At 39.9% G+C, this 11,285-nt stretch overlaps 1 pseudogene; it reads left to right on the forward strand.

The window, feature by feature from the left end:
• Positions 1–309: 309 nt before the first annotated feature.
• On the forward strand, positions 310–7,974 carry LOC149157006 (eukaryotic translation initiation factor 3 subunit A-like; annotated as a pseudogene).
• The last annotated feature ends 3,311 nt before the right edge of the window (positions 7,975–11,285 follow it).

The raw sequence follows: 11,285 nt of genomic DNA on the forward strand, positions 1-11,285 counted from the left end.
AAATAGTGTAAGTAATTAAAGTTGAGTCTGAAATCATTAACCACCTCAAACTCAAAATCAAAAGCTCACTCGCGCTCAACTCCATGTTGCTTCAGGCAAACGATGCGACCTCGTTCCACCTCTCCTTGGGCCGTAATCTGCTTCTCAATCGGTTCGGCCTCCGAATCGTTGTACGGTGCTATACTGTGTTTTTTGTCACCGTGGGTCAATCCCCTAAGTTTGGGGCAATCCTCCTCTAAGTTGTTTGTATAGCCCTGAGGTTACCAGTAAGTTGGCTGGTTTTTGGTTGGTTTTCTATTGTTTATCTCCATGGCGACTTTTGGCAACCCCGAAAATGCTCTCAAGAGGGCCGAAGGTAACTGTTGTTATTTATGTAGATATAGATTTAGTTGTGCATGTAGGTTGTTTGGACATAAGTAGAATTAGTGGTATCATTGTTTTCTTCCAGATTAGTACTATAAAAAAATATGTAAGCATACATAGTGTTATGTATGTTTGCAGATGACGGAGAAGAAATTTGTGTGAAACTTAACTTTTGAGTAACTAACTTTGTTGATGTTATTGTATGCAGAATTGGAGAATGTTGGGCGGAAAGAGGCGGCATTAGAAGCTCTTCATGACTTGATAACGTCAAAACGACATAGATATTCATGGCAAAAACCTCTTGAAACAATAATGTTCAAATATGTGGAACTTTGCGTGGAACTGAGGCGTGGCAGGTTTGCAAAGGATGGGCTTATTCAGTATCGTAATGTATGCCAGCAAGTTAATGTGAGTTCATTGGAGGAGGTTATAAAGTATTTCCTGCATCTGTCTACTGAGAAGGCTGGTGGAGCAGTACAGGCTAGTTCTGGCCGGATTGCCTTGGATCATGTGGAGGACTTAGAGGCAGAGAAGAGGCCAGAGGACTTGATGCTCAGTTGTGTGAGTGTCAGTGGAGAGAAAGAGCAGGAGCTTGTTACACCCTGGCTTAAGTTTCTGTGGGAAACGTATAGGACTGTGCTCGAAGTACTTCGCAACAATTCGAAGGTGGAAGCATTATACGAGGTAAGCCTACTTGTAGTTTCCCTTTTTTTTTGGGAGTGTGTGTGTATTAATTGTTGTTCTTAACCAATGCGGTTGGTTGCAATAACCAATCTTCCTAAAAATTTGGATGCATTGTCAACCTGGCTTGACCGTGGCCTATCTGGTTTTCTGGTTATGGCAAGTGTGGCAGAATTTTGTTCTATAATATCACTAATTAATTAAACACAGAGGCATGTCTGTCCTCTTAATTAAGATAACCTGCTATCGGCTATAGCAGCTGCTGCGCCGATATATGTATATGTTGATCTAGGTTGTCATTGATGTCGATATGGCAATATTCTGGATACTAGAGGATGACATGAAGCCAAGGGGATGCAAAGCAGATTCATGAAGAGACAGGAACAAGGCCATCAAGATAGTCAAGCCATAAGCAAAGAGGAGTTACCTAAGGAGGTAGATCAAAACATATCACAGGATATTAGAGCAAGAGAGGCATTCATATATGCAAGGAGGTCTTTGAAAGACACTGCCAAGCCAAAGGAGCCACATTGGAGCAAGATGAGCCACACATATATATAATATATATGCCATATATATAATATATATGCCATATATATGCCAAAGAAGAGGAGCAAACGGAGGAGCCATATATATATATATATAAAACATATATATATGCCAAAACAGAGCCATCAGAGGAAGCAAATTACACAATTGAGAGCTATCAGAGTCCAAACCCATATATATATATATATATATATATATATGCGTTAACAGCTATTGGAGCAACAATGCCAAAGGAAGAACCATCGGGAGTATCGCATATGCCAAGAGTATAACAGAGGAGTACAAAGAGCGGAAGAGTATATATATATATATATATATATATATATAGATGTGATATAATAATACGGACCCGCAACTCCATTATAAATCGCCTTAATGTAATATCGCATTTGCTATGTCGCTAGTCTCAAAGCGCTGTCACCCCTGAAATCTCTGATTGCGATATACAGTTGTGGACCTGATGGTCCTATTATATCGCGCCCGTCATATCGGGAGTTATGTATCGCAGTGTTTAAGCCTTGTCACGTTAAAACTGCGATAGCGATATGCATGCGGACCCGACTACACCATTGCAATATAGCTTAATATAATATCGCGTCCGCAGGAGAATCGGCCATCGGCCATCGGCGATGCCATGGTCTCGATGTGTAAAGGACCCCCAGAAGCCGCGATTGCCGATTGCGATAAAGCATGTGGACCCGACGGGCATATAAATTATGGTTTAATACCATATCGCATCCGGTCCATCGGAGCAGTGGAGGATCGGTCGTCGGCCATCGGCGGAGTCATGGGTGTTGATATATAAAGGACCTCACGAATTGCCGATTGTGATTTAAGCTGCGGACCCGATACAGTATAGTTGCGGGTGAATTAATATTGAAGTCCGCCCTTTAGCCATTTTGCCTGTGTTTCCTATGTAAATGAATTTTTTGGCTTACGCGGCATTTAGAGGCAGAAATACATTAAGGAATGGTCCCGATAAGTTCAGGAGGCTGAAATAATGTCGATGGCGATTGCGATCAAGACGTGGCAGGTCCATTAAATAATGCCATCCCTGTGTATGCCTGCTATCATGAGAAAACATGAGCGTTGTTACAGTTTTCTGAATATGTGTCCTCTGCGTATGACTCAGTTCTTGCCATTGATTCAACGTGTCCTGTGAGCACGAATAGACAGAGGAAACTGAAAGATGGGAAGCTGAAGAAGCAAGCGAGCACAGAGGAAATGACAGCGAGCGTTGAGGAAGTCTAAGAGGCGGTGTAAGAGGAAACGAATGGACAGAAGAATGAGGAATGCATAAAACAGTAAAAACACAGGACTGTGGTGATCGTTGGAGTGGTGAATGTTGTTGAACATTTTTGTGGAAAATAAGCTGGAGGAGACAGAGGGAGTGAGAGGATCCAACAGAACAGAAAGAGGGCCGAAGGGCCAACAGGACAGCAGACAGTCGAAGGGGAGAAGTAGCCAGCAGAGAACATAAGCTTGAACAGAAAGTTGTTCTTTATGCAGAGCTTAGTGCAGCTAACAGTAGACTGACTAAAGCTGTGTGAAGACATTATCAGAAGTCATGAAGGGTACTGGACACTTTGTGTGGGCAGTATGAAGAATTGGGAAGACTACTTCATAAGAATATTGGCTGTCATTGATGTTGTAGCTTGGAGACTACAGAGAAGCTGTAAATAGACAGAACCCTTGGGGCTGGTGCCTCAGAAGTGAGTAGAATTGGAGTCCTTGGGGTTGATGCCTCAGAAGTAGGAAGGATTGAAGTCCTTGGGAGTTTGTGCTCCTAAGTCTAAGATTGGTGTCTTGGCGAAATAGAGTTGGTGCTTTGGAGGTTGGAGCCTCACCAAAGTCCAAGTTAGAGCTTGGCAACTGATTGTAACCATCTATATATTGTATCTATTTTACCGCACAGTTTATATTAATAAAAGCATTTATTCTTGTTGTTCATCTTGTATTCTGAATATATATGCTTTAACTGGTAAAACAATAGTGGGAAAAAGAAATACTGATTCAGGCGCCCCACTCTCCCCCCCCTCCCCCTCGCCTGCCTCCCTCTCAGTGTTTCCAACAATATATTGGATTAGTTTTAATGCGTAATACAAATGTTAAAAGGACATTTTTGGATTCAGGTGGCGGACTACAATATTCGTAATTGGATGGATGGATGGATGCACGGATGACTGCAAAGTGAGCCCTCCGTTTCTGTTTGCAATATAAGCGGACAACAGAGTTTCGCCGGCTTTGTGAAATAAGTCGTAATCACCTGGTCAATTTGACTAAGTACAGGGATCAAAAAGACATGCCTCATCTCAATCTACCTGAGACTTTGTAGCTTTACCTTGATACAAGGTTTGAGCAACTGAAGGTTGCAACCGAGCTTGAGCTCTAGTAGGTTGGTGAACTTATAACTAGTTTTAAACTTGTCATTTTCATGCTTTGCCTTGTAGTGTTAGATTAATCACAGACATGACATGGTTGGATGGATGTGCAGGAAGCTTTTCGGTTGATAGAAGATATTCATGGTGTTATGTGCATAGTTAAGAAGACTCCCAAACCCCAAATGATGGCGATTTACTATTCAAAGCTAACAAAGATATGCGATTTACTATTCAAAGCTAACAAAGATATTTTGGATATCAGAAAGTCATTTGTATCATGGTTATGCATGGTACAAGCTGTTTATCCTTCAAAAAAGATACAATAAAAACTTGACCCACAAGGATTTGCAGTTGATGGCATCATCTGTCTTGTTGGCAGCCATTTCTGTTATGCCCTACGATCACAAGCAGCATGGAGCTCACCATTCTGAACTGAAAAATGAGGAGGAGAGGAGTTTAAGAATGGCCAGCCTTTTGGGATTTAGTTTGGATCCTAAAACGGACAACAAAGAAACGGTAGGATCCTAGTCTAGTTTAAATTAGGTGGTGTTCAAAGATTTCTGCTTGCTTATTTATGTATGTACCTAGAGTTCTTCCATTTTCTCTACTGATATATAAAATCTCTTTCTTTTTGTTTGTTTTTTCAGTTGTCACGCTCGGCCCTTATTTCTGAATTGGTGAGCATAACAAGTTCAAAAGTTATTATTGAAATTATTGAAATGCCTCTTTTAAAAGATTTCTCTCTTCTCTCTGCTGCAGCATGCAGTACATTTCTTTTTCGTCTTGAGTACATGCTACACGATTTTTTTGTGGGTAACCGGTCTCTTTATTGTGTGTCAGGTTTCCAAAGGTGTCATGACATATGTTCCGCAAACTGTCAAAGATTTGTATCATCTACTGGAAATTGATTTCCACCCTTTGGATCTCGCTGACAAAGTTCAGCCTTTGCTAGGCAAGCTCTCTGAACTTAGTGACAAATTGTCTTCAGCTTCGCCTGTCCCAGAAGTGCAGCTGGAGCAATACATTCCTGCTTTAGAAAGGCTAACTACTTTGAGAGTGTTACAACAGGTGATTGTTCAATTTAGTACCTACTATCATTGTTTCAATATGAACTGTTTACTGCTTTTTACTGTGATTTGTATTTGTGAACACTAAATTTACAACTTTTGGCATTGATGGGAGTAATTCTTCCTCTTCCTCTTAATTCATGCTTTTGTATTACGGTGGCAATTCGATCTGTTTCTCTGTGTGTTAAAGTGTTTGCAGTTCTGATTTGTCTACTAAAATGTAAATGTAAATATAGAGAGAGAGAGTTTTCTAATCTAGAAGAAGCGATTTTAAATTAGGTGAACCCTTGATTAATGTTCCAGGTATCACAAGTGTACCAAACCATGAAAATGACAGCACTTTCGAGGATGATACCATTTTCTGATTTTGCTGCCGTGGAGAAGCTGAGTGCGGATGCTGCCAAGTGCAATTTCTTACAGTTGAAAATTGACCATTTAAAAGACATTGTCCAATTTGGCAGTCAGGTGAAGTAGTATTCGGTATTTTTGAGAATTTCCATTATTTAGAACACAAAAGGCTAATTAATGCGTCTATGTGCATGCATAATTCTAGGAGTATGATTGCTCTTGATAATTCTAGGATGTAATTGTAATTTAGTTGGTGGATTTAATATTGGTGCAGGACCTTGAGTCGTCGGACAAGATTCGGAATGGTATGTTCCAGATTTGCAGCAGCTAATTGTTTTTAGCTGTTTGAGTGTGTGTTGATTGTTGGTCTAGTGTGTGTTGATTGTTGCTCTTTTCACTGGTATGGTATGGTATGGTATTGTGAAGGAACGAGAAGAAAGAGTCCAAGAAATTGAAGCAACAAAGAATAATTGAAGAAGCGGAAGAGAAGAGACGTGCGTTTGAGTATCAAAAGAGAAAGGAGGAGAGAATTAGGAGGGAGATTGAAGAGAAGGAATCGGAAGAAGCCAATTCTTTAATGCTTCAACAAGCTGAGAGAAGGAAAGGGAAGAAGCCCAAAAATCCTGCTGCTATTGCAATTGCTATTGAAGGGGTATGTATGCATGCAGTATTAATTATGTATTATGGAGTATTTGCGTACTTATATGGTTCTCTTAATTATGCCATGCCTTAATGTAAATGTTAGTGGCAGAGAAGAGGAGGAATTCTATGCATCGCATGAAATGTTAGTTTTCTCTATGGCAGAGGAAAGATACACTTACGTCATTATTCTTTCTTCTCATTATTCTCCCACAGGAAAAGGTCACAAAACAGATGGTCATGGAACAGGCTATGCAAGAGCTACTTAATAAAAGGCAGGAAATGGAGCGCAAATTCCAGAAACTAGAAAAAGCTAGGGATTACTTGGAGAGGGCCAAAAGAGAAGAAGAAGCCCCTCTGATTGAAGCGGCCTATCAAAAACACTTGGTAGATGATGAAATTTTCTTCCAACACCGACAGCAGGTGAGCAATGCATGATCTTGACTTTCCCAGTCCAACATTAATATAATTTACCAAGTTTGAGAATATTGGATTATTTAAAACTGAATTGCTTCTGCAACCTTTAGCCTTTTAATCTCCACGGGTGGGGTGGGGCTCTTTTTAATATAATACAATTTTGTGCAATGACAGCAAGGAATTGAAGAGAGCAGACAACAACACGTTGCAGATGTTGCGCAGAAGAATAGGCTTATACGAATGGTGAGCGACAAGGTAGTGTTTTGCATTTTTTAAATTTCCTACCTATCATGGCAGGAGGTGAACTATTTTATGTTTTTTCCAGTGCGACGGACGGACGGACGGACTTATTTGGGTTTGTTTTGTTTTGATAACGCAGAATGTCTTTCACAATCAAGTAGTCAGCCATCGTGAGGGAGAGTTTGAGAGACTGAAGAGAGAAAGAGAAGAGAGGGTTGCAGAGGTCCGAGCAATTAGGAAGCAGGAAAGAGAGATGCGCAGAAAAATGGAATATTATCGAAGGCAGGAGGCGGCAAGGTTGATCAAATTGAAGGAAGAGGAAGAAGGCCGCAAGCGTGAGGGTAAGATTGAGATTCAAGCTGCCATATGCTATTTCTATATAGTTAGATTGTGCTTAACTTGTAAGTGTGTTATGCTTTTTTATTTGTTTCCGTCTATGATCAAATCTTCATATATATATATATATATATATTTGTGTTACAGAGGAGGAAAGAAAACGCAAACAGGACGCAGAACGAAAAGCCAAGCTGGATGAGATTGCTGAAAAACAGAAGCAGCGAGAAAGAGAACTGGAGGAGAAGGTGAGGCTACGAAGAGAAGATTTGATCAAGGAGGAACAAATAGGTTCAAAGGCCGCCTCACATCCAACGGCAAACAAATTTGTTCCCCGAGCTCTGCGCAAGGCGGTTGAATCAACTGGCAGTACTGAAGCAGATAATGAGAGGTGGCGCCGTGAAGATCATCGCCAAAGCCACGTTCATGCAGGCAGAGATGGCCACCCCATTCCTACACTACGTGAAGCTGTAGCAGATGCGTCCGATCAAGCTAGGGATAAGTATGTCCCTCCATCCCGTAAATATGAGCCACCTACAAAACGGACACAGACACAGACACAGGGTAAATATGAACGTCCCCCAGTGGTTTCTGGAAGGCTTGAGCCACCACGAGGAGGACGGGATGCCCAACAGGGTCCCCCACTTGGGCGTTATGGGCAACGACCAAAGTATGGTGGATTTGGATCTGGTAATACTAGGGACAATCGTGATTGTGATCGTTGGGAAGCTCGTCCTGATCACCGTGGTAATACTAGGGCCGAACGTGATCGTGATCGTTGGGGAGCTGGTCCTGACCACCGTGGTAATACTAGGGACGAACGTCATCGTGATCGTGATCGTTGGGGAGCTGGTCCTCACCACCGTGAAGGGCAACAGGATGGAGACCGATCGGCTGTGGCTGCTGATAACATAGGACGTCTTTCAAAACCAAACCAACCTGACAGTCACAAGTGACTTCTGCTACCACAGACCCTTTTGATGAATACAGATATGCATTTAGTGTCAAACAAAAAATCACTAACAACGATGAATAACATTCCACACTCCACAGTGAGTACAAAATAACAACGATAAATGACATTCCAGACTGCCCAGTGAGTAAAATTAGTACATATCCATTTTAACTATAGAAGTATAAAACTAGTATAAACTAGTGAGTATGAAATTGCCATATTCATAAAAATTAGTATAACTTAGTGAGTATCTATTTTAACCATAGATTCATAAAATTAGGATAGATCTAGATTTACCAAGAGCTTAGAGGTATCAAATTTTAAATTTGAAAAAGATTTACCTAAATTAGTATAGGTTAGTGAGTATCTATTTTAACCATAGATTCATAAAATTAAGATAGATCTAGATTTACTAAGAGTTTAAAAGTATCAAATTTTAAATTTAAAAAAGATTTACATGTTAAGATTTCATTATTACAGTTGTATTTTTTAATATTTTATCGTTATGAATATTTTATATTAAAAATTGAATGAGTTATATATTTTTTTCTTATTAGGAAATAACTATATTATTTTACCTTTAATTACTTTTTACTCTCTATCTTCTATGCGGTCGTTATGCCGCGTGGATGGGACGGCCAGTGATTTGCCTCCCCACCTGGGTTTGACCCGCGATACATGCCCGCATCGCTGGGACGACCGGTTATTTGCCTCTCCACTCTGGTTCGACCCGCGATACATGCCTGCGCTACTGTGCAACTGTTGTGATTGCCGAGTCGTTGTTGGTTGTGACATATGTACAGTTTATTCCGATGTAATACTGTACCATGATGTATATATTCAGCTTCTTTCATAGGGGATTCCCCTCTAAAAATTAAAATTACTTTACTTTTAATTATTTTTTCCTTTAGAGCTTTGAAATTTTGTACAAATCTAAACATTAACACACACATATAGTATACTGCATTACATTAGTTAATATGGATATTCAAAAGAGACATGTTTTTTTTACTCTTTTATATCTTTAAAGTTAAAACAATTACATTATTTAACAATTTTATTTCAATGATATCACTGACTTCAATCTATTGTTTAATCTTCATTTATGATGTCAAATATAAATAGCTATGATCTAAAATACTATACATTTCTAAATTAAATTTTAAAAATTAAAGTGAATGTTGGCACCTAATCATCAGGATTGGGTGAACATTATGTAAATAAATAAATAAGTAATGTGAACAGTCATCGGGAGATGCACTGAACAGTCTCTCCCTCATGTATATAATAAGGCCACTCTGAAGGAATAAACATATGAATCATTTTTTTCTTTGAGTAGTTACTGCCTGGCCTGACATGGTATCAGAGCTAGCTCCCAAAATTAGATTTTGTGTAACCCCTGGTGTCAGTTTCTGCCTATTTTCTATCTTGCATACAAAACTCTGCTACTATACTCTCCATTTAAAAGCGTTGCCCATATAAACATTGTGGTGTCAGTGCCTGACATTCTCTCTCCAGCCCACCAGTACGCTTGTCTGCTACACTGCCTTCAACCATTGACTGTGCCCTCTGGCTCCCTGGACTGTTCATAATTGTCCTCCCTGCGCTCATTGTTGGCACATTTTTTTCTTGGGTGTAACGTCTCTCTATTTTACAGAAAAGAGCGTTGAATCTCTGTGATGAACGCCCAACTCCCACAAAGAAACGCCCTGCTCCACGAATTCACTCATTTCATGCAATCAGCATAAGGTTTTTTTGAACTTGGGTGCTTGATAGCTGCCCACCTGTGTGCGAGAATCAAAGCACACATGCTTGCTTCATTGCTTGATAGCTGCCCACCTGCGTGCGGTATCAAAGCTTCTGAAGATCGATCTGCACGTGAAAGGGTTGATGCGGAAGTTTTGGCATACACGTTGAAGTTTTGGCATATAACGTTGACATTCCTACTGCATGGTATATGATTGAAGCTTTTGAAGAACGCTGCGTTGAAACTATTGATTTGTGCGTTGCTCTTGTTAAAGAACGCTGGTATTATAACGCTGTTTTGGCATTGTAAGAAAAGTTGGTATTATAAAGTGGTACGTTGCTCCTGTTTTGGCATATAACACTGGTATTTACCTTGAAGTTTTTGCTAAATGCCATGCGTTGAATTGTTACACTGCTCGCTGTTGCGTAGACTTTATTGTCTATTTGAGCGTGATCATATTGGTTCCCGCCGAAGAGGGCCTTGCCCAAAAGAACAAGAGCTTCATAATTGTTTTGGCCTTCGGGCTGCTTGAAAATCCATTCCATGTCAAGTCTTGATCTCGTAAAAACCTGAATTTCGTTCATATCACTTTGTTGCACCGTTGCAAGGAGTATTTATATAGCTCTGAGGTAAGCCTAGTTGTTTGAGGCTCTGTTAAAAACCGAAGGGTAAGTTAGTCTTTTTTGACCTCCCTTTTCTCTTTGTCCATTGGGGATCGAATGTGATCATACAAGCGTGTTACTATATAGATATAACATCAAGGAGGGCATGCAACAAATGTAGCCATTATAGGCAAACGACTCCAATATTTTTTGAATGAAGCTCAGCTCTCAATCACTCAAGCTAGCCACCATGTTTGTTTATTTATCTTTGTTAGTGATAAGAGAGATGTTTTGGAAAAGATGGTAATGAACCTGTTGTTGATTACAGTCCAAGAACACTGCTGTTCTGGTGCATTAACTCGATGACCGTGCTTGGTATATGAATATTGTGGAATATGTTATAAGGAATACAATATATATTGCATGATATATGAATATTGAGAGCTTGCAGTTGATTCCATTTTGTAAAGACATAGCAAATTACTATTAGTGTTTTGTTACGAATACTGTAATTATTTTTGGGCTCAGTTCAATTTTTTATGATGGAGAAGTTTGTTGAAAAAGAGAAGGGTTTGGAAAAGAAGACAACTCTTCTTGCATACAGAGAGAATAATCTTGCTCAAGATTCTTCCAGAGGAAGAGGTATAAGATATTTCAGAAGCGAGGGGGCAGAGACTCTCAAGGAGAAAAGGCAGATTGGCACTGCATACGCTGCAAAAGAAATGGATCACATGATGCCTCTACATGCAAGCTACCATGGGACAAAATTGAGCAGCAAAGAAACCAACGGGAAGGTAAAACTGATGATACAGACAAAGGTAAAGCACCTAAATCCGGTCACTATGTTGTGACACAATGTAATATTGGAGTAAATGAAGATTTATTTAATGCTTCACTTGATTCTTGGAAAAATGATTGGTTGCTTGATTCAGGAGCAACTTGCCACATGACTCATAGAAAATA

The sequence above is a fragment of the Pinus tabuliformis genome, chromosome 9 (genome assembly GCF_031772625.1).
Source record: "Pinus tabuliformis cultivar Carrire ecotype Pingquan chromosome 9, CPIR1, whole genome shotgun sequence".
Classification (NCBI taxonomy): domain Eukaryota; kingdom Viridiplantae; phylum Streptophyta; class Pinopsida; order Pinales; family Pinaceae; genus Pinus; species Pinus tabuliformis.